Raw genomic sequence first — 19,974 nt, 5'->3', positions numbered from 1 at the left:
TTCTTGTGTTTTTTTCCCTTAACTTTTTTTTTGTTGTTAAGATATTCTCCTTCTTCGGGGCGCCTGGGTGGCTCAGTCGTTAAGCGTCTGCCTTCGGCTCAGGTCATTTTTTTTTTTTTTTTAAGATTTTATTTATTTATTTGAGAGAGACACAGCGAGAGAGGGGAACACAAGCAGGGGGAGTGGGAGAGGGAGAAGCAGGCTCCCCTGCTGAGCAGGGAGCCCGACGACCTGAGCCAAAGGCAGACGCTTAATGACTGAGCCACCCAGGCGCCCTTCCCTTAACTTTTCAATTCAATTTAAGCTTATAGGAAACTTACAAGAATACTGCCAAGAGATTAACTACTGGCATGACAGCATGAAGAGGTCCAGTGACCCACTCCCTAGTGAAACTGATGAAAATTATTTTTTATGTTTTAGAGTGAGAGAACTCTAAAATGCTCAGCATGGAACCCATCTTGGGGCTCGGTCTCACGACCCTGACTGAGATCAGGACCTGAGCGGAAATCAAGAATCCTACACTCAACCAACTGAACCACCCAGGTGCTCCTAATGAAGATCATTTTAAAACAAGCAAACCACAATCATTTAAAGCCTTAGAAATAGTCCTAAGAGAAAATAGCAAATGAAAAAACATCTATTCAAGAAAATCTATGAAAATTTGATAAGAAAAGTGAGTGAGAATCTGTGGTATTTCAGTCAAGACCAGCTGACCAGTCAGTCTGCTGCAATCAAGAACACAGGGCCTCCTCTCCCCACGATCCCAGTGGGAGGAGCAGGATGTCTGCAATTCTCACCCTGCCCCGAGCTACCTGATATTAAGGCTAAGTCCAGGGTAAGTGTGGTTGAGAGATGGAGGCTCCTTTTTCCATCCAGCCCACTCATGTAACAGAGGATCTACCTTGGTCGGGAATGCTGGAATACTAGGATCCTAATCACGCTTACCTCTGTTCTGAAGTGGTAGTTCTGTTGCAGGATTTCTTTTCCTTTGGTCGCGAGGTTCTTGGTCACGTCACTTCAAAGAATGAAGAGGTAGACCAGACAAAGAGTGGGGCGCAGCAAAGCAAAGTTTATTGAATGTAGGAAGCTCCTGGATAGGGAGGGGACCCGAGAACTTTTTGGTGTTGGTTGTTTTAATCTGATAAGCCCCCCACCCGCCTGTCACCTAATCAGGTTTTTGTCCACGTGCTTATCTACCTATCAGGTAGATGTTCACAGGAGAAAAGGTGGAGGGCTCCTTCCAGGCCTGTATATTTTGTGGCCTAGGGGACCAAGAAGGCAGTGGCCACCACTGCCCTAAGGCATGCCGGCTAGCTGCAGGCCACCAGATCAAGCTCCTTGTTTAAATATCCCACCGGCTACTGAGCTGGCCCCCTGGGCCTGGGTTAAGGGGCGCCTGGGTGGCTCAGTGCGTTGAGTGTCTGCCTTCAGCTCAGGTCATGATCCTGAGGTCCTGGGATTGAGCCCCTGCATTGGGCTCCCTGCTTCTCCCTCTCCCTCTGCCCCTCTTCCTGCTCATGCTCTCTCTCTCATAATTAAATAAAAGGTCAAAAAAATAATAAAATAAAATAGCTTAGGAAAAACATCAGTTTCCTAAAGCTACAGATAGGAATGGCTCTCCATACCCTGTAGCCATATCCTGACGCTGGAAGATAACTGTGTTGTGTAGTCCTAAACCGGTTAATGTCAAATGGCTCCGTCACATCAGAGGCACCACGGCCGGTACCCCGAATGTCCAGACCAGTTGTGTATTTACTGTGTGTTCTGTAACTTCTGATTCCTTCACCCAAACCCAACATGCCTAGTCCATCTTTTTTTTCTCCAGTCAGTCACACCCTGGGATCCAATGTATAAATTCAATATTGCATGTATTGTACATAAGTGTTCTAAAGGATCATATTTTGTGTACTACCTATGTCAGAATATAGTGTACATTGCCATATAATGTAAAAAAGACAATGCAACCAACTATATAAGTATCATACCAACTAAAATACCAAATAAACTTTGAACAGTGAAAAAAAAATAGAAATACCGTAATATCCAGTAAGTCCACTGCTGGGTATTTACTTAAAGAAAATGAAAACACTGATTCAAAAAGATATATGCACCCCTATATTTACTGCAGCATTAATTACAATAGTCAAGGTATGGAGGCAACTTAAGTGTCCATCAATACAGGAATGGATAAAGAAGGTGTGATGCATATATATGCATACATACATATATATACATATATACACAAAATGGAATATTAGTCCTAAAAAAGAATGGAATCTTAACCATTTGTGACAACATAGATGGACCTAGAGTGTATTATGCTGAAATAAGTCAGATGGTAAATAGACTTATCATGATGAGCATTTCATAATGTATATAGTTGTCAAATCACTATGTTGTACACCTGGAACAAATGTAATATTATAAGTAAACTATAATTCAATTAAAAACAAAAAATAAAAATAAAATAAAGACCGTGTAAATTATTTTTCTCTTCCTCCGAATTGATTTGAAAAGCAATTGTATAAAGTAATATAATGGATTGTTGTGCCTATAACATGTAGAAATTAATGTTTGTGAAATATATTTGCCAATAATAGCACAGAGGAGGCGGGTAGGAACAAAGCCATACTGGGATAAGGAAATTACTACAGATGGTAAAGCAATAATTGTACCAATGTATTTTGGGATGTGTAACATTAATTGATGTGATATATATAACAAAATACCACAAAAGGAGGAAAGAAGAAATAGAGCTGTGTAGGAGTAACATTTCTACATATCATTGGAACTAGCTAGTATAAATCCCAGCTGCTTCTGATAAGTTAAGATTTATATGGTAAACCCTAGAGAAATTACTAAAACAATAACTCAAAAATATATATTGAAAAATCATTAAAGAAATTATGATGCTGCATTAAAAAATATTCACTTAATGCAAAAGGAGGCAGAAAAAAAAATAGAGGGACAGAAAGGACACAAGACATATAGAAAACTAAAAGTAAAATGGCACACACAAATCCAGTTATATCAATAATAATAATAAATGGAAATGGATTAAATAATCCAATCAAAAAGAAAGCTTGTTAGACTGGACTGACTACAGCTATAACTGTATAGGAGACACACTTTAGATTCAAAGATACAAATAGATTGAAAATAAAAATATGGGAAAACCATAGACCAGGGGAAAATATTTCCAATATATATCTCACAATGGACATAAAACTTTAATATATGAACAATTATAATAAAACAAATGACCCATTTTATTTTTTTTAAGATTTTTATTTATTTATTTATTTGACAGAGAGAGAGACAGCGAGAGAAGGAACACAAGCAGGGGGAGCGGGAGAGGGAGAAGCAGGCTTCCCGCTGAGCAGAGAGCCCGATGTGGGGCTCAATCCCAGGACCCTGGGATCACAACCTGAGCCGAAGGCAGACGCTTAATGACTGAGCCACCTGGGCGCCCCACAAATGACCCATTTTAAAAATGTGCCGAAGATTTGAACAGACACTTCACAAAATAGGATACACAATGGCCAATAAATACATGAAATGATATTTGATATCAATAGTTATTAGGGAAATGCAAATTAAAAGCCTACTTTTGGAATGGCTAAAATCAAAAGAACTGACAATATAAAGTATCAGTGAGAATATGGAAAAACTGCAAATTTAATACAGTGCTAGTAGGGGCGACTGAGTAGCTCAGTTGGTTGGGTGTCTGCCTTTGGCTCAGGTCATGATCCCAGAGTTCTGGGATGGAGCCCCGCATCGGGCTCCCAGCTCAGCAGGGAGTCTGCTTCTCCCTCTGCCTCTCTGACCCCAACCCTGGCTTGTGCGCTCTCTCTCTCTCTCGCTCACTCCCTCTATCTCTCTCAAATAAATAAATAAAATCTTTTAAAAAAAATACAGTGCTAACAGAAATGTAAAATGGCACCACCTAGAAAACAGTTTGGCTATTTATTATAAGGTATACTTACCATATGACCCAACAAAAGTACTTTTCAGTACTTATTCAAGATAAATAAAAGCATATATCTGTACAAGGCTTGTATATGAATGTTCATAGCAACTTTATTCATAATAAAACTAAACTGGGAATAACTTAAATATCCATCAATAGGCAAATGGAATACTACTCAGCGGTAAAAAGGAACAAGCAACACATTTATGCAACAACATGGATAATTATGTCTGATATGCATGCTAAAGTATTTAGGGGAAATGTACTGACATCTTTAAAATACATCAAAAAATAAGATGGGTTGATAAATGGACACAAGGATGTATTAAAGCAAGTATAGTAGAATCTAATACAGTCGACCCTTGAACAACACCTATGAACTGTGCAGGTTCACTTTTATGCAGATTTTTTAAAGTACTGTAAATGTATTTTCTTTTCCTTATGATTTTCTTAATAACATTTTCTTTTCTCTAGCTTACTTTATTGAAAGAATACAGCCTATAATACATAAAACATACAAAATCTGTGTTAATCAACTGTTTATGTTATTAATAAGGCTTCTGGTCAGCAGTAGACTATTAGTAGTTAAACTTTTGGGGAGTCAAAAATTATAGATGGGGGCAGCTGGCTGGCTAAGCTGGTGGAGCATGTGACTCTTGATCTCAGGGTTGTGGGTTTGAGCCCACATTGGGTGTAGAGATTACTTAAAAAAAAAAATCTAAAAAAAAGTTATACATGGACTTTTGACTGTATGGGTGATTGGCACCCCTAACCCGCACATTGTGCAAGGGTCAACTGTAGTATAATCTAGTGGTAGGTATGTGGGTGTTTACTGCAAAATTCTTTCAGTTTTGTTCTGTGATTGAACGTTTTTATAACAAAAGGTTTGGGAAGAAAGCATTGTGCTGAGTGAAAGAATCCAGACACACAAAAAGTACAAATATGGTTTATTTTACAGTACACAAAGTACTGTATAGTTTATTTATATGACATTCATTAACACAAAACAAATCTATGGTGACAGAAAGTAAATTGGTGTTTGTGGGCAAGGAAAGTGTTGCTTGTAAAGGGGCATAAGAAAAATTTGGGGGTGATGGAAATATTCTGTATACTGATTAGATGGCAGTTACATGGGAGTATATATTTGTCAAAAGTACTGAACCATACACTTTATTTATTTTTTAAAAGATTTTATTTATTTATTTGTGAGAGAGAGAGAGAGAGATCACGAGCAGGGGGGAAGGGTAGAGGGAGAAGCAGGCTCTCCGCTGAGCAGGGAGCCCCAGGCAGGACTCAATCCCAGGACCCCGAGACCATGATCCGAGCCAAAGGCAGATGCTTAACCGACTGAGCCACCCAGGTGCCCCTGAACCATACACTTTAAATGAGGGCATTTATTTATGCAAATTATACATTGATAAAGTTGATTTTAAAACAAACAGGCTAACAAAAGTGGATTGGAAGCGCTGAGCTTCTAGATAGGTCTAATCCATTCTGAATATCTCAGGGTAGGATCTGGTTGAGCTATTTCCTTGGGGAACCTCCATTGTCAGTGCGTTCAAAGTTTTCCTTTAAATTGTCCAGATTTAGCAGGGATGACTCTTTTAATCTGCCACCTGCAAAGGAAAGGCCTGGCTGCCACAGCTCCCCAAGTAGAGTGGAAGAATATTGATGAGGTCTCCTCATCCGATAAACATACCTCATCTTAGATGGACACATTTGACCTGCCCCCCTTCCCACTTATTAAAACACTTTCTTCCTTTCTTTCCCCCTTTCTTTCCTTTCTTCCTTTGCTTCTAGGAGCCAACTCTCTCCAGATTAACCTCCCATCTCTCTGATCATTCCTGGTCTCTTTACAGATAGATTTCCTTTCCTTTGTTTGCTCCTTAAATATTGGCTCTGTCCTTGACCCTCTTCTTTTTGTCAACCAGGATTTAATTATCTTTTGTTGCAGTGATCACACATCCCTCTACTGTGTTTCTCTAGTTTCCACGTCCACCTGATTTCTCCTATGGTCTGGTCGGAGTTCTGTCATCTGCCTTCATGAAGCACTAAAGGAATATGTTGATACAGAGTGTGATAGAGTGAGACAGTCAAGGTCCAAGGAAAGAGAAATCATCAGAGCCCAAGGCCACCAGCTGGTTCGGTGATGTCCCAGGCCTGGAGGGAGATGCTGACACAGATGGAGGCCAAGCCTAGGTACAGATGTGGCATTTCCATGTCATGCTCTGCTGTTCCTTACTTTCAATGACCTACTTCCATGCTGTTGCCCCACAGCGAGGAGCCCTTTCCTAACACAAAGTAAATGTTCAGACACTCCGGTTTTCCTTTCTTTATGAATGAACATTTTATAATAAAATGTTAGGAAAGAAAACATTATGCTAAGTGCAAGAAGTCAGACATGGAAGAGTACATAGTGCTTCAGGGCCTAACATTGAAGTTAAAAATAGGGCTAAGCCCCATGGCTCAGGGCAGACTCCAGTGGAGAAACTGTCATGCACATATACCCTCCTGGGCCCTGCAAAGGTACTTTGACAAGGGGAGCTACCATTTGAAAATCGGCATGCAGTGGGTGATAGCTATGATTTTATCATGGGCACATTAATATGCTCTTTATACACATCAATTCATGTAATTCTATGTCAGAACCATTGTCCTCATTTCACTAATCGAAATAACAGGCTTAGAGAGGTGAAATAAGTAAGTAATCAGAGTTCAAATAATTGGCAGAGCTTCTGTTCAAAAGCAGGGAGTCTAACTCTAGAGCCCAGGCTATCAGGCTTGTTGACTGTTGTTAACTAGAAGTAGCTATGTTGAGAATAGAATGCCCTCTACTCCCACTTCATATGGAGATAGTGCTACCACTGATCTACTGTCTCCATGGTTTTGCTCTTTCTAGAATGTCACATAGGTGGGATCATACAATATGTGTCCTTTTCAGATTGGCTTCCTTCACTTAGTAATATGCATTTAAGTTTTCTGTGTGTCTTTTCATGGCTTGATAACTCATTTCTTTTTAGCATGGAAAAATATCCCATTGTCCGGATGTACCACAGTTTATTTATCCATTCTTCTACTGAAAAGCATGTTGTTGCTTCCATGTTTTGGCAATTACAAAGAAAGCTGTTATAGACATCTATGTGCAGGTTTTTGTGTGGACATAAAATTGCAACTCCTTTGGTCTGGTTGGAGTTGCAATTTTATGTTGTAAATACCAAGAAGCAGGATTTCTGGTTTGTATGGCAAGAATATGTTTAGTTTTATAAGAAACCACCGAACTGTCTTCCAAAGTGTTGGTATCTTGCATTCCCACCAGCAACATATGTAAGTTTCTGTTGCTCCACATCCTTGCCAACATTTGGTGTTGTCAGTGTTCCAGATTTTGGCCATTCTAATAAAAGCATAGTGGTATCTCATTCTGTTTTAATTTGCATTTCCCTAATGACATATGTTGTAGAGCATCTTTTCGTATACTTATTTACCATCTGTATGCCATCTTTGGTAAGATGTCCACGAATGTCTTTGGCCCACTTTTAAATAAGATTCTTTTCTTGTTGAGTTTTAAGATTTCTTTTTTTATATTTTGAATAAAAGTCCTTTATCAGATGTGTCTTTTTTGCAAATATTTTCTCTCAATCTGTGATTTCTCTTCTCATTCTCTTGATATTGTCTTTCTTTTTTTTTTTTCTTTTTTTCTTTTTTAAGATTTTATTTATTTGTTTCACAGAGAGAGAGAGTGAGGGCAGGAACACAAGCAGGGAGAGTTGGAGAGGGGGAAACAGGCTTCCCGCTGAGCAGGGAGCCCGATGTGGGGCTCGATCCCAGGACCCTGGGATCATGACCTGAGCCGAAGGCAGATGCTTAACGACTGAGCCACCCAGGCGCCCATTGATATTGTCTTTCACAGGAAGAAATTTTTAATTTTAATGAAGTTTGTCTTATCATTTATTTATTTCATAAATTGTGCCTTTGGTCTTGTATCTAAAAAGTGATTGCCAAACCCAGGGTCACTTAAGTTTTCTCTGATGTTATCTTCTAGGAATTTCATAGTTTTGCATTTTACATTTAAGTCCATGATCCATCTTGAGTTAATTTTTGTGAACAGTGTAAGATCTGTGTCTAGATTCAATTTTTTGCATGTGTATGATCCAGTTATCTCAGCATCATTTGTTGAAAAGACTATCTTTGCTCCATTGCATTATCTTTGCTCTTTTGTCAACAGTCAATTAACTGTCTTTATGGGGGTTTGTTTCTGGGCTCTCTGTTCTGTTCCAATGATCTATTGCCAATGCCACACTGTATTGATTACTGTGGTTTTATAGTAAGTCTTGAAGTCAGATAACATCAATCCCCCAACTTTGTTCTTCTTCAATATTATGTTGGCTATTCTGGGTCTTTTGCCTCCCCATACGAACTTTAGAATCAGCTTGTCAATATCCATATAGTAATTTGCTGGGATTTTGTTTGAAATTGCACAGACTCTATGGATCAAGTTAGGATTGGTTTAGTTTTGGGGAGGACATAATTATTGGGGAGCAGGGGAAGTATTATTTTGGAGATAAAGGAATAATAAATAAGTTAGTAAAAATCAGCTATAGACAAGGGAGGGATTTTAGCATAGGCTGTATATTAGATAATATTGCATATTTACATTAAATTTCTTGGGTGTGATAGTGGTATTGTGATCATGTAGGAAAATGTTCTTGTTCATAGGAGGTAAGTACGGAAATATTTAGGGATAAAGTATCATCATGCCTGCAAATTAGTTTCAAATGGTTCAGCAAAGTGTGTGTGTGTGTGTGTGTGCGTGCACATGTGCGCCTGCATGTTTATAAAGAGACATGTAACAAACATGGCTGATTGTTACCAACTGGTGACTCTAGATGAAGGGTATATGTGTATTCTTTAAACTTTTCTGATTTTCAAACTTGAAATGTTTGAAAATTTAAAGTTGAAAAATGTTTATGTGTGATTCTGATATTCTACCAATTGTATTTGAAATGCAATGCAAGATATTTCATACACATCATTTTGTTTTAAAATGTATTGAGTTTGGGGGAGGATATAAATATAAACATCCCCTGTACAAATATTAGTTAAAAAACACTGTATCAAGGAAAAAGTATGTTCTCTGAAGTTTGGTTATTAAAAAGCAAGCTACAAAAGAAAATAAATGAATAAAAATAAAAAACAAGATACATTCTACAGGGAGACAGGAATCAAGGAAGTGCTTTGCAGGATGTGACTGTATATATCTGGCTTCTTTCTTGTTTATTTTTACCCTTCATGACTAACTACCCTTCATGACTAAACAACCTCATGAACCAGGGACCATGACTCTTTTGCTTCTCTTTGTATACCCAGCACTTAGCACAGTTCTTGGCATATAGTGGGTCCCTGTATAAGCTAGGTAACACTCACTACTTTAACAAAGTGACCCCAAAATAGTAGTGGTTTAGTACAATAGAAATTTACTTAGTCATTACCTTGCTAAACAATGCAGGTATTTCTGGCAGACAGCTTCCTGCCATGCAGTGATTTCAGAGACTGAGACTCCTTCATATTTTGGCTTCATCATTTCCAGGGGATTTGTTATCTTCAGCAGTCAGTCTGCAGAAGGGGAAAGAGTGTGAAGAAGGCATATCTGCTTCTTAAAATCCTTGTCCTAGAAATCATACATCTCATTTTCACTCATGTTCCATTGGTGAATACTAAACATATGGCCATACTGAGAAGCAAGATGTGTATGTGTATGGGTGGAGGGTAGGGGGTGTATGGAAAACCGCAGCGCCTGAGCTTGCAGTCCCTCCCCAAGCACAATTCTATCATATGGAAAGAGAGTGGATTTTAAGTAGACTGCTAACCATTTCTCCCATAGTGTTTAAATGTTTGTTGAGTGAGTGAAAAAATGCTTCTGGGACTGTCTTATTCTTTGCAAATGTAATACCATCTAAATCTCAGAATGTGGAGAAGCTCAGATGCAGTTCATGCAACCACTGGTGGTTCTGTTGATTTTGTAGTTCTTCTCTGGCAAGATGTAGTAAGAAGGCCTAGAGTACCCTCCTGTCTAAAACAACTTAAAAACCAGATCAACAAAATGTATGAAACAACAGTTTGCAGACATTGGATGTCAAATAGTGTAGGACAGTGATCCTTGAGAGAGGTGAGCCCTATGATTTTCCTAGCTTGCTGCCTGGAAGGTTTCCAGGTTGTGGCACAGGGAGAGAGAACTCAGGCAAAGCCTAGTCATCTCCTTTAACTGTGGAGACACAGTCTTGGGAGGCTAAAGTGCCTAGAGTTTGCAGAGCATAGTACCAGAGATGAGAGCAATGCACAGAGAGACAGCTCTAAGGATCTTCAGAGAGTTCCCCTGAAGTTTTCAGCTAACTACTAATCAGTGCACATGAGGGGAGAAACCATCCAAGTGTGTGGGAGAACTACCTAAAAGAAGCAGAGGAAACAATTCTCAAAGCTCATCCAGAGACAAGAATGAATCAAGTTTGCACCAGACAGTAGAAAATCTTATAATTCATGGGTCACTGAGCAGTGGAGGAACATTAGCCCTACACTCAAAGCTACTCTAGACTCATATATATAAGTTAAGAGCAAGCCTCAAAAAGATTGAACTGTTTATAAATACTTTAACTGCATCTCAGGACAAAGCTCAAAAATATTTATAGATACAAAAATATCTAGCACCTGACAAGGTAAAGTTCACAAAGCCTGACATTTAATTTAAAAATTACAAAAATATAAAGAACCAGGAAAAGGCAACCCATAATGAGGATAGCAATCAATCAACAGAATCAGCTCCAGAAATGCCACAGATAGTAGAATTAGTAGACAAGTATATTAAGAAGAAACTATAACCATACTTCACATGTTCAAAAAGACAGAGGAAAGATTGAGCATATTAAGTCAAAACATTAAAGATATTAAAAGATCCACAATAAATTCTAGATTAAAACTACAATGTCTGGGATGAAAAATATACTATATGAGGGTAGCAGTAGATTAGATACTGAAGAAGAAAAGATCGGTGAATTTGAAGACATAGCGATAGAAACTATGCAAAATGAAACACAGAGAGGAAAAACACTGAAAGAAAAAAATAAACAATATCAGGAAATCTGTTATATAATTTTAATCAGCCCAATATATATGTCATTAGAGGCCCTCAAGAAATATATGAGGGACCAAAGAAAATACTTGAAGAAATAATGGCTGAAAACTCCAAACTAGATAAAAGTTACAAATCTATAGATCAAAGACGCTCAATGAACCAAAGAACCCCAAGTACAAGAACCATGATAAAAGTACACAAAATAACATGTTAAATTGCTTAGAACCAGTGATATGCCCCTGGATATGACTGACCTGTCATTCTGTCCCATAACTTTCCCTTTGGACAGGAACTGAGCTAAAGATACAATATTTCTAGAATATTGCCAGAATATGAAGTCTAGTATCTGCTCCATTCCAGAATTTTTAAATGAATCAGAACAGCCCTAAAATGTGGATTCAGCCCCAGGCAATACCAGCTGTCACTAGTGTTCATCCAGACAGCTGTCATTTACTGCCCAGAATTGTTGCATTTATTTTCTTTGCCTGCCTGGCTTGGTGGTTCCCTTGAGTTTTAATCTATCCTCACATCCTTTTTACTTGCACAGTTCATTTGGACAGGATTTTTTGGCTTTAGCTTTCAGTACTCTTTCCAGACCTGATTGGGTAAATGCCCTCTACCCCAGACCTCAGGACCAGATAGGTCAAACACCATCCTACCAGTTTTCCTGTGAAAATTTTCCAGGAAATTTGAAAGAGTAGATCTTAAAACTTCTCATCACCAGAAAAAAAAAATTAGCTATGTGAGGTGATGAATGATAAAACTAAACTGATTCTGGTGATCATTTTGCAATATATGCATATTTTAAATCATTACTTCATATACCTAAAAAAATACCATGTTGTATATCAATTATATCTCAATTAAAAAATTTTCCAAAAATAACTTAAACTTTCTGACTATGTGACCAAACTCTAGGTAATGTTGGGATCTACCTGGGTGCTATGAAAGTTTTATCAAGTTGAGAATTTCATGGAACTAGAAGATATTATGCTAAGTGAAATAAGTCAATCAGAGAAAGACAATTATCATATGATCTCACTGATATGAGGAATTTGAGAAACAAGACAGAGGATCATAGGGTAAGGGAGGGAAAAATGAAACAAGACAAAACCCGAGAGGGAGACAAACCATAAGAGACTCTTAATCTCAGGAAACAAACTGAAGGTTGCTGGAGGGGAGGGGGGTGGGAGGGATGGTGTGGCTGGGTGATGGACATTGGGGAGGGTATGTACTATGGTGAGCACTGTGAATTATGTAAGACTGATGAATCTCAGACCTGTACCCCTGAAACAAATAATACATTATATGTTAATTAAAAAAAAAGAAACCCCCCAAAAAAAGAAAATTGAGAATTTCAATCATATAAATATGGAGACTGAATTGAAATATGCCTTCACATCAATTATGCTTTAAGAGAAATAGCCATCTTCTTACCACCTCAATCAAAATTGAGTGATAACTACTAATGCTATTGACACAAATACTAACTCTATAACAAGATACTTTTATATAAATAAAGTTGAATAAAGTATTTTTGGACATCTGTATTACTGCAAAAAATTAATTTTGGAGGAATTATTTGCTTCTATAGCTATCATTAAAAAACTAACCTACATACACGGATATCTGATCATATTGCTCTTTGTTAAAAAACACTTGGACATACTTCTGCTGTACAAACAATGTTCAAGTATTATTGTAGAGTCATATGTGGCTTATGTGTACAATCTTAAAATAAACCAGAATGGGTGGTGCAGCTTTGTAGTCCCAAAGGAGGCTAAGACAAAAAAAGATTTGGAACACAACTTTATTCTTAATTTTGGTAGACGTTTGGTTCCAGTAAGTAAGACAAGGAGTGAAAAGGAATGTGGGAATTCAAGAATACAGCCTGGGGCTTCAACAAGTTGCTAGATGGTGAGCTTTGGAATTCTTACCGCACCGCAGCTAAACCTATGTGATTTGTGTGTTAGTGAATGGAGGTAATTGTGTATAAGAAGTTTAAATGAGAATTTATACTCTTCATTTAAAAAGCAAATATGATAGGGCACCTGGGTGGCTCAGTTGGTTAAGCATCTGCCTTCAGCTCAGCTCGTGATCCCGGGGTCCTGGGATCGAGTCCCACGTCGGGCTCCCTGCTCAGCGGGGAGCCTGCTTCTCCCTCTGCCTTGCCTGCCGTTCACCCTGCTTGTGCTCACGCTCTCTCTCTGTTAAATAAATAAAATCTTTTTTTAAAAAAAAGCAGAATTGATGCATAGACATTTTTTAAAGAAGACATACTGATGGCCAACAGGTACATGAAAAGATGCCAAACATCACTAATCATCAAGGAAATGCAAATCAAAACCACAATAAGAAATCACCTCTATCTGTTAGAATGGCTATTATCAAAAAGACCAAAGGTAACAAGTGTTGGTGAGGATGTGAAAGAAAGGGAGCCCTTGTACACTGTTGGTGGGAATATAAATTGGTGCAGCCACTATGGAAAACAGTATGGAGGTTTCTCAAAAAACTGCAAGTAGAATTACCATATGATCCAGCAATTCCCCTTCTGGGTATTTATCTGAAGAACATGAAAACACAACTTGAAAAGATATCTGCACCCCCGTGTTCATTGCAGCCTTATTTATAATAGCCAAGATGTACAAACAACCCGTGTCCATCAGTGGATGAATGGATAAAGAAGATGTGGTATGTATGTATGTATGTATGTATGTATGTGTGTGTATACATATTTAAATATTTAAATAATTCAGTAAATATTTAAGTGAATGAATAGAATTTAAAGAAAAGAAACTGAGACATCTGCTTCTTTTCTTGTTAAAATTCCATGGATCTCCTTGACTTGGATCTTCGAAGAAGGTTGGACAAGAATGCCACATTATTTGCACTCAGGAGTTCTGTTTCTTGTAATTCTGACAAAAGAAAGCACATGACCAATGTGTTAAAGGAGAAATGTTTATTGCATGCAATGGCCAGAGAATAATTGGTTGCATGCAGCAGAAATTGGTCTTGACCTCTGATGGTTAGTATTTGTATCACCAACTCAACAAATAAGAAAAGATTATATAGCATGTGTCAAAAAGCTTAGCCCTAGCTCAGTTCTAATGTCCTTGCCATGGGTTTGGGGAAGGGCTTTCCAATCCCAGAACACATCACCATTCCAGGTTTTTTGTGGGGTTTTTTGTTTTGTTTTGTTTTGTTTTTTTTAAAGATTTTATTTATTTATTTGACAGAGAGAGGCACAACGAGAGAGGGAACACAAGCAGGGGGAATGGGAGAAGCAGGTTTCCCATGGAGCAGGGAGCCCGATGTGGGGCTCGATGTGGGGCTCGATGTGGGGCTCGATGTGGGGCTCGATCCCAGGACCCTGGGATCATGACCTGAGCCAAAGGCAGACGCTTAACGACTGAACCACCCAGGTGCCCCTCACCATGACAGGTTTTTTGTAAATAATGTCAGTTTTCTGATAGGCAGCTGGAATCCTGGAAGCCTCCTAGACATTGGAAAATATGTGAATCTCTCCATTCTTCATTCCTTAAACCTTTATAGATTCATAAATGAGGTGTTAATACGCAACAAATCATCCCTATCACGTCACTTGTATTTTTAGATCTCTAATGAATTCATTCATTCAACAGATACTTCCTAAACACCTAACACACAGGTATAGTCCCTGTCTTCAAGGAGGCCATGGTTTAATGAGGGAGTCAGGCAAGTAAATGAATAATTATGATGCATTATAAGTGCTGTAATAGAAGTATGTCTAGAGTATAGGCTATAAAAGATTTCTTTCATTGTCTTATAAATGTAGAAATTGATAGACTTATAATTGTTGCTGATAAACCCAGATCAAATATAAGGAAGTGTTTACAGGTCATGAATTAAGGAATTAATACCTTGAGTTTAATCCCTGTATTGTTAAATATATGAATTGTTGGGTTTGGCCAGCAAACCCCGAGGCAGTGAATGAAAAGATTACTCCAGACGTCTAAGTAGGAGAAAGGAGAAGGCAAGGGGGGACCAGACACTCTCGTGGTGAAAGGTCCTGAGCCAAACTTTGCCTCCACTTTTATTGTGAATGTTACCAATACCATAAGGGAATGAGAAAAACAAAACGGAGGGGCACCTGGGTGGCTCAGTATTTAAGCGTCTGCCTTGGGCTCAGGTCACGATCTCAGGGTCCTGGGATTGAACCCCGCATCAGGCTCCCTGTTCAGTGGGAAGCCTGCTTCTTCTTCTCCCACTCCCCATGCTGTGTTCCCCCTCTCACTGTGTCTCTATCAAATAGGTAAATAAAATCTTTAAATAATAATAATAATAAAAAGCAAAAAGGAGTGAGAAGCCTTAAAAATCAGGGCAATGGCATAGGGAGTATTGTGTGATTAGAACGAGTTGTGCTCATGACGCACGTGCAGACAGGAAGTACATGGAGTACATGACCGCCAAAGATAAATGTTTCTCCGAAGTCAAGCATTTACTCCCTGGATGAGTACATTGAGCCGCTATGAGGATCTGGCTGTTTTCAGCCCAGAAACTACAAAGGAGACCCAGTTTTCTGGACGCTCCTTCTTTGCTTTTCAATTAGTCTCATCCAGGGAGGCATGCATTTATTAAATCTTACTTAGCCAGGCATTATGAATGCCCATAAACTGCGACCTGTTTCCTTGTTAGAATTTAATCAGCATCTACAGATATAGTTCTAGTTTTAATTTTGTTTCACTAGAAAGTCCGGTCTCCACATACGATCTAATTTTAAGACTTTATATCTGTGTTAAACCCTCACAGGTTTATATTACTATGACGTGGGATTCCCAGGTCTAGGTGCTACCACTGTCGGTGAACTTCATTCTTCCTCAGTAAAGTGATCCCATCTGTGCTACCACAGGCATTCTTTATTTTTAGGACCCTTATAGCTACTGTGAACCACAAAGTTGGCTTTCAGTACTATGTCTCTGAACAGTTAGTATTTCCCACAGAAATTTGGTAGCAATAAATGAAATAAAATATACCATATATATAGCACAAGAAGAGTTACAGTCACACAACATTCACTTAACTGTGTAATTCATTTAAATGTTTCATGCAGGGGCTCCTGGCTGGCTCAGTTGGTGGAGCCTAGGACTTGATCTCGGGGTTGTGAGTTCCAGCCCCATGTTGGGTGTAGAGATTACTTAAAACTTAAAAAAATACATGTATGATGCAAACATTTTTTTCCAATCTCCTTGCTCTTTTGCCGTAAGGTAAAAATGTCTGATTAATGTATTTAAATAACTAAATTTATAAAGTTGTTGGGTTAATTACCAGATCAGCAGGAAAATGTAGGTTTAATGCCTTTATTATTTCCAAATTCAGTTTGGGAATTGAGTAATTAAAATTAGAGTAGGTGGAACATTTGTAGGGGGTATAAATGCTTTTTTTATAATGAGATTTAATTAATTTTCAAATACTGTAATTGGTAAAAATCTAAAAGCAAAATATTTCTTTTTAGACATAATTTGCTTTGAAGAGCACTGTTTGGAATATTACTAAAAATTATTCTTGGGGTGCCTGATTGGCTTAGTAGAGTCTGAACTCTTGATCTTGGGGTTATGATATTAGAGCCCCATGTTAGGGGTAGAGTTTACTAAAAGAGTTTACTTTCAGCTTTAAAACACAGAATGAAAATGTATGACTTTTCCAAATGACAGAAAACCTGATTTACATTATATTTTAAGTGTACGTAGTCTTCTTATTTTGTAATAGATTCCCAGAAACATAAGTCTTTTGCAATGACCAAAATTCTTTTCAGTTAGTTTTGTAATTTGGGGCCACATTTTAAGAGTTACTTCATTTTCTTTTCTTTTCTTTCTTTCTTTCTTTCTTTCTTTCTTTCTTTCTTTCTTTCTTTCTTTCTTTCTTTCTTTTCTTTCTTTCTTTCTTTCTTTTTCTTCTTTCTCTTTCTTTCTTTCTTTCTTTCTTTTCTTTCTTTCTTTCTTTTTCTTCTTTCTCTTTCCTTCTTTCTTTCTTTCTTTCTTTCTTTCTTTCTTTCTTTCTTTCTTTCTTTCTTTCTTTCTTCCTTCCTTCCTTCCTTCCTTCCTTCCTTTCTTCTCCACGTGAGATTAAACAGAAAAACACACAGACCTTGAGACAAGAGATTTTTTTGTCTTTTTTTCTAAGATTATTTATTTACTCTTTTTTATTTTTAAAATTTTTAAAATTTTTTTATTTTTAAAAGATTTTATTTATTTATTTGACAGAGAGAGAGAGAACACAAGCAGGGGGAGCAGCAGGCAGAGGGAGAAGCAGGCTCCCCGCTGAGCAAGGAGCCCAATGTGATGCAGGGCTCCATCCCAGGACCCTGGGATCATGACCTGAGCCAAGGGCAGATGCTTAACCAACTGAACCATCAAGGCGCCCCCCCCTTTTCTTTTTAAAGATTTATTTGTTTGTTTATTTGGCAGACAGAAAGAGAGAGCACACAAGCAGGGGGAGCGGGAGAGGGAGAAGCAGGCTCTCCACTGAACAGAGAGCTCGATGTGGGACTCGACCTCAGAACCCCGAGATCATGACCTGAGCCAAAGGCAGATGCTTAACCGAGTAAGCCACTCAGGTGCCCCTTATTTATTTACTTTAGAGAGAGAGAGAGAAAGAGAGAGAAAGCAGGGGGAGGGGCAGAGGGAGCGGGAGAGAGAGAATCTGAAGCAGATTTGGGGCTGAGCAAGGAGCTGAGGCGGGGCTGGATCTCAGGACCCTGAGATCAGGCCCCAGGCCAAAATCTAGAGTCAGACACTTAATGGACTGAGCCATCCAGGTGCCCTGATTTTGTCTTTTTTTTTTTTTTAATAGCTGAAGCTATGTTTTAAATTGTTTGTATGTATCAAAGGTAATTCAATTTAAGACAATATACGGAATTTGGGGCACCTGGGTGGCTCAGTCATTAAGCATCTGCCTTTGGCTCAGGTCATGATCCTGGGGTCCTGGGGTCGAGCCCCACATCGGGCTCCCTGCTTGGCAGGAAGCCTGCTTCTTCTTCCATTCCCCCTGCTTGTGTTTCTGCTCTCGCTATCTCTCTCTGTCAAATAAATAAAATCTTTATAAAAAAAAAGACAATATATGGTTTTTAATAATATAATCTTTGAGTTAGCATTTTGAATATTTTATTATATATAATATTTACAATATATAATAATGTAATACAACATAAAAATAAAATATTATATACTTTCATGTATAATGCAATATATAAAATTAAGGTAAAGCTTCTCTTTGCAGTAGATCCTTTCTGATAGAATCATTGGCAAGTAAATGCAATTTCCATTAGGTGTTCTAGTCTCTTAGTTTCTGAAGCTGATGTTCCAACCCAAAACGAAAATATTTTAAAAGGACGAAAACCGGGGTGCCTGAGTGGCTCAGTCTAAGCGTCTGCCTTTGGCTCAGGTCATGATCCCAGGGTCCTGGGATCAAGCCCCACATCGGGCTCCCTGCTCCGCTGGAAGCCTGCTTCTCCCTCTCCCACTCCCCCTGCTTGTGTTCCCTCTCTCGCTGTGTCTCTCTCTGTCAAATAAATAAATAAAATCTTTACAAAAAATAAAATAAAATCAAGAAAACCCCCCAACACCAAAGCCCTCTTCCCCCACTTCCCAAATTGATATTGGAGGTAAGCCAAAACTCACTAGGAGGATTCCACTCCCATTAGCATAGTTATTTGAATTTGAATACCTTGCAACTCTAGAGATTTTGAGGATCAGAAGGATTATATCAAATTTTGAAGCTCATGTTGCCAACTGAATGAGAGGCTGTCATGAAAGAACATTCAATTTCTGTTGTAAACTACCTGGGTTTTATGTAATAAGCCAATACATTGAAAAAATACTTTAAAAATTTATGAGTTTTTTGAATGCTATTTTTTTTTAAAGATTTTATTCATTTATTTGAGAGAGAGAATGAGATAGAGAGAGCATGAGAGTGGGGAGGGTCAGAGGGAGAAGCAGACTCCCCGCCGAGCAGGAAGCCCGATGTGGGACTCGATCCCGGGACTCCAGGATCATGACCTGAGCCAAAGGCAGTTGCTTAACCAACTGAGCCACCCAGGTGCCCGAATGCTATTTTTTAATGACAACAGAATATTATGAAGAGAAATCACATTAAACTCCAATCTTTGTCTTAACATTTTATATGTAATATGTAAATATTATCATCTATGTACATTAAAAATGCACATAGAAATTAAAGTTAAGGCAAAGATTAAACATTTAAAAATATTTGCTTATCATGACTACATGCTATCATTAGTTAATAGATCAGTGTACTCTTCATGTTTTAAGTTTTTATTTAAATTCTAGTTAGTTAACATATAGTGTAATGTTAGTTTCAGTAGAATTTAGTGATTCATTACTTACATACAACACCTAGTGCTCATTATGACAAGTACCTTCCTTAATCCCCATCACCCATTTAGCCCATCCCCCTGCACCTCCCCTCCACAACCCTCATTTTGTTCTCTATACTTAAGAGTCTCTTATATATAAGTTTGTCTCCTCCCCTCCCCCCTTGCCTTTTTTCTTTCAGATCAATGTACTCTTAGGGCAAGGTTCATTGTACTAATAGTGGGTCCAAGTCCATATTTTGGTCTTCTTGATTTTTTTTTTTTTTTTGGCTGGCTGTTTTCATGATTAGATTATTGTATTGACCCAGTAATGTTGCTGACAAGAGTTTATAGCTCTGTTCTTTTCTTCTTGTTTCTTGTTTTTGCATTACCGGTATTAGCTTCAATCAGCAGTTTCTTTGTAAAAACCTTCCTAAGTCACTTATCTACTTCATGAAGATTAGTTTAGTTAAAACTAGTAGATAATAGGGGCGCCTGGGTGGCTCAGTTGGTTGAGCGACTGTCTTCGGCTCA

At 38.3% G+C, this 19,974-nt stretch overlaps 1 long non-coding RNA gene across 2 annotated transcripts; it reads right to left on the bottom strand.

The window, feature by feature from the left end:
* Nucleotides 1-5,203: 5,203 nt before the first annotated feature.
* Nucleotides 5,204-18,575, bottom strand: LOC135363911 (uncharacterized). 2 transcript variants are annotated; one of them, XR_010410268.1, is made up of 4 exons: nt 16,798-18,575; nt 13,145-13,300; nt 9,457-9,580; nt 5,204-6,261 (listed from the first exon to the last, which is right to left on the bottom strand). It is a non-coding gene; the product is annotated as an uncharacterized LOC135363911 (long non-coding RNA). The 2 variants fall into 2 exon arrangements; XR_010410267.1 differs by lacking the exon at nt 5,204-6,261 and having other exon boundaries at nt 8,525-9,580.
* Between the last annotated feature and the right edge of the window lie 1,399 nt (nt 18,576-19,974).

This window comes from Mirounga angustirostris, unplaced genomic scaffold (assembly GCF_029215605.1).
Source record: "Mirounga angustirostris isolate CCGP_5_RB_7025 unplaced genomic scaffold, mMirAng1.0.hap1 SCAF_3, whole genome shotgun sequence".
NCBI lineage: Eukaryota > Metazoa > Chordata > Mammalia > Carnivora > Phocidae > Mirounga > Mirounga angustirostris.
This window is presented reverse-complemented; position numbering and strand designations above follow the sequence as displayed.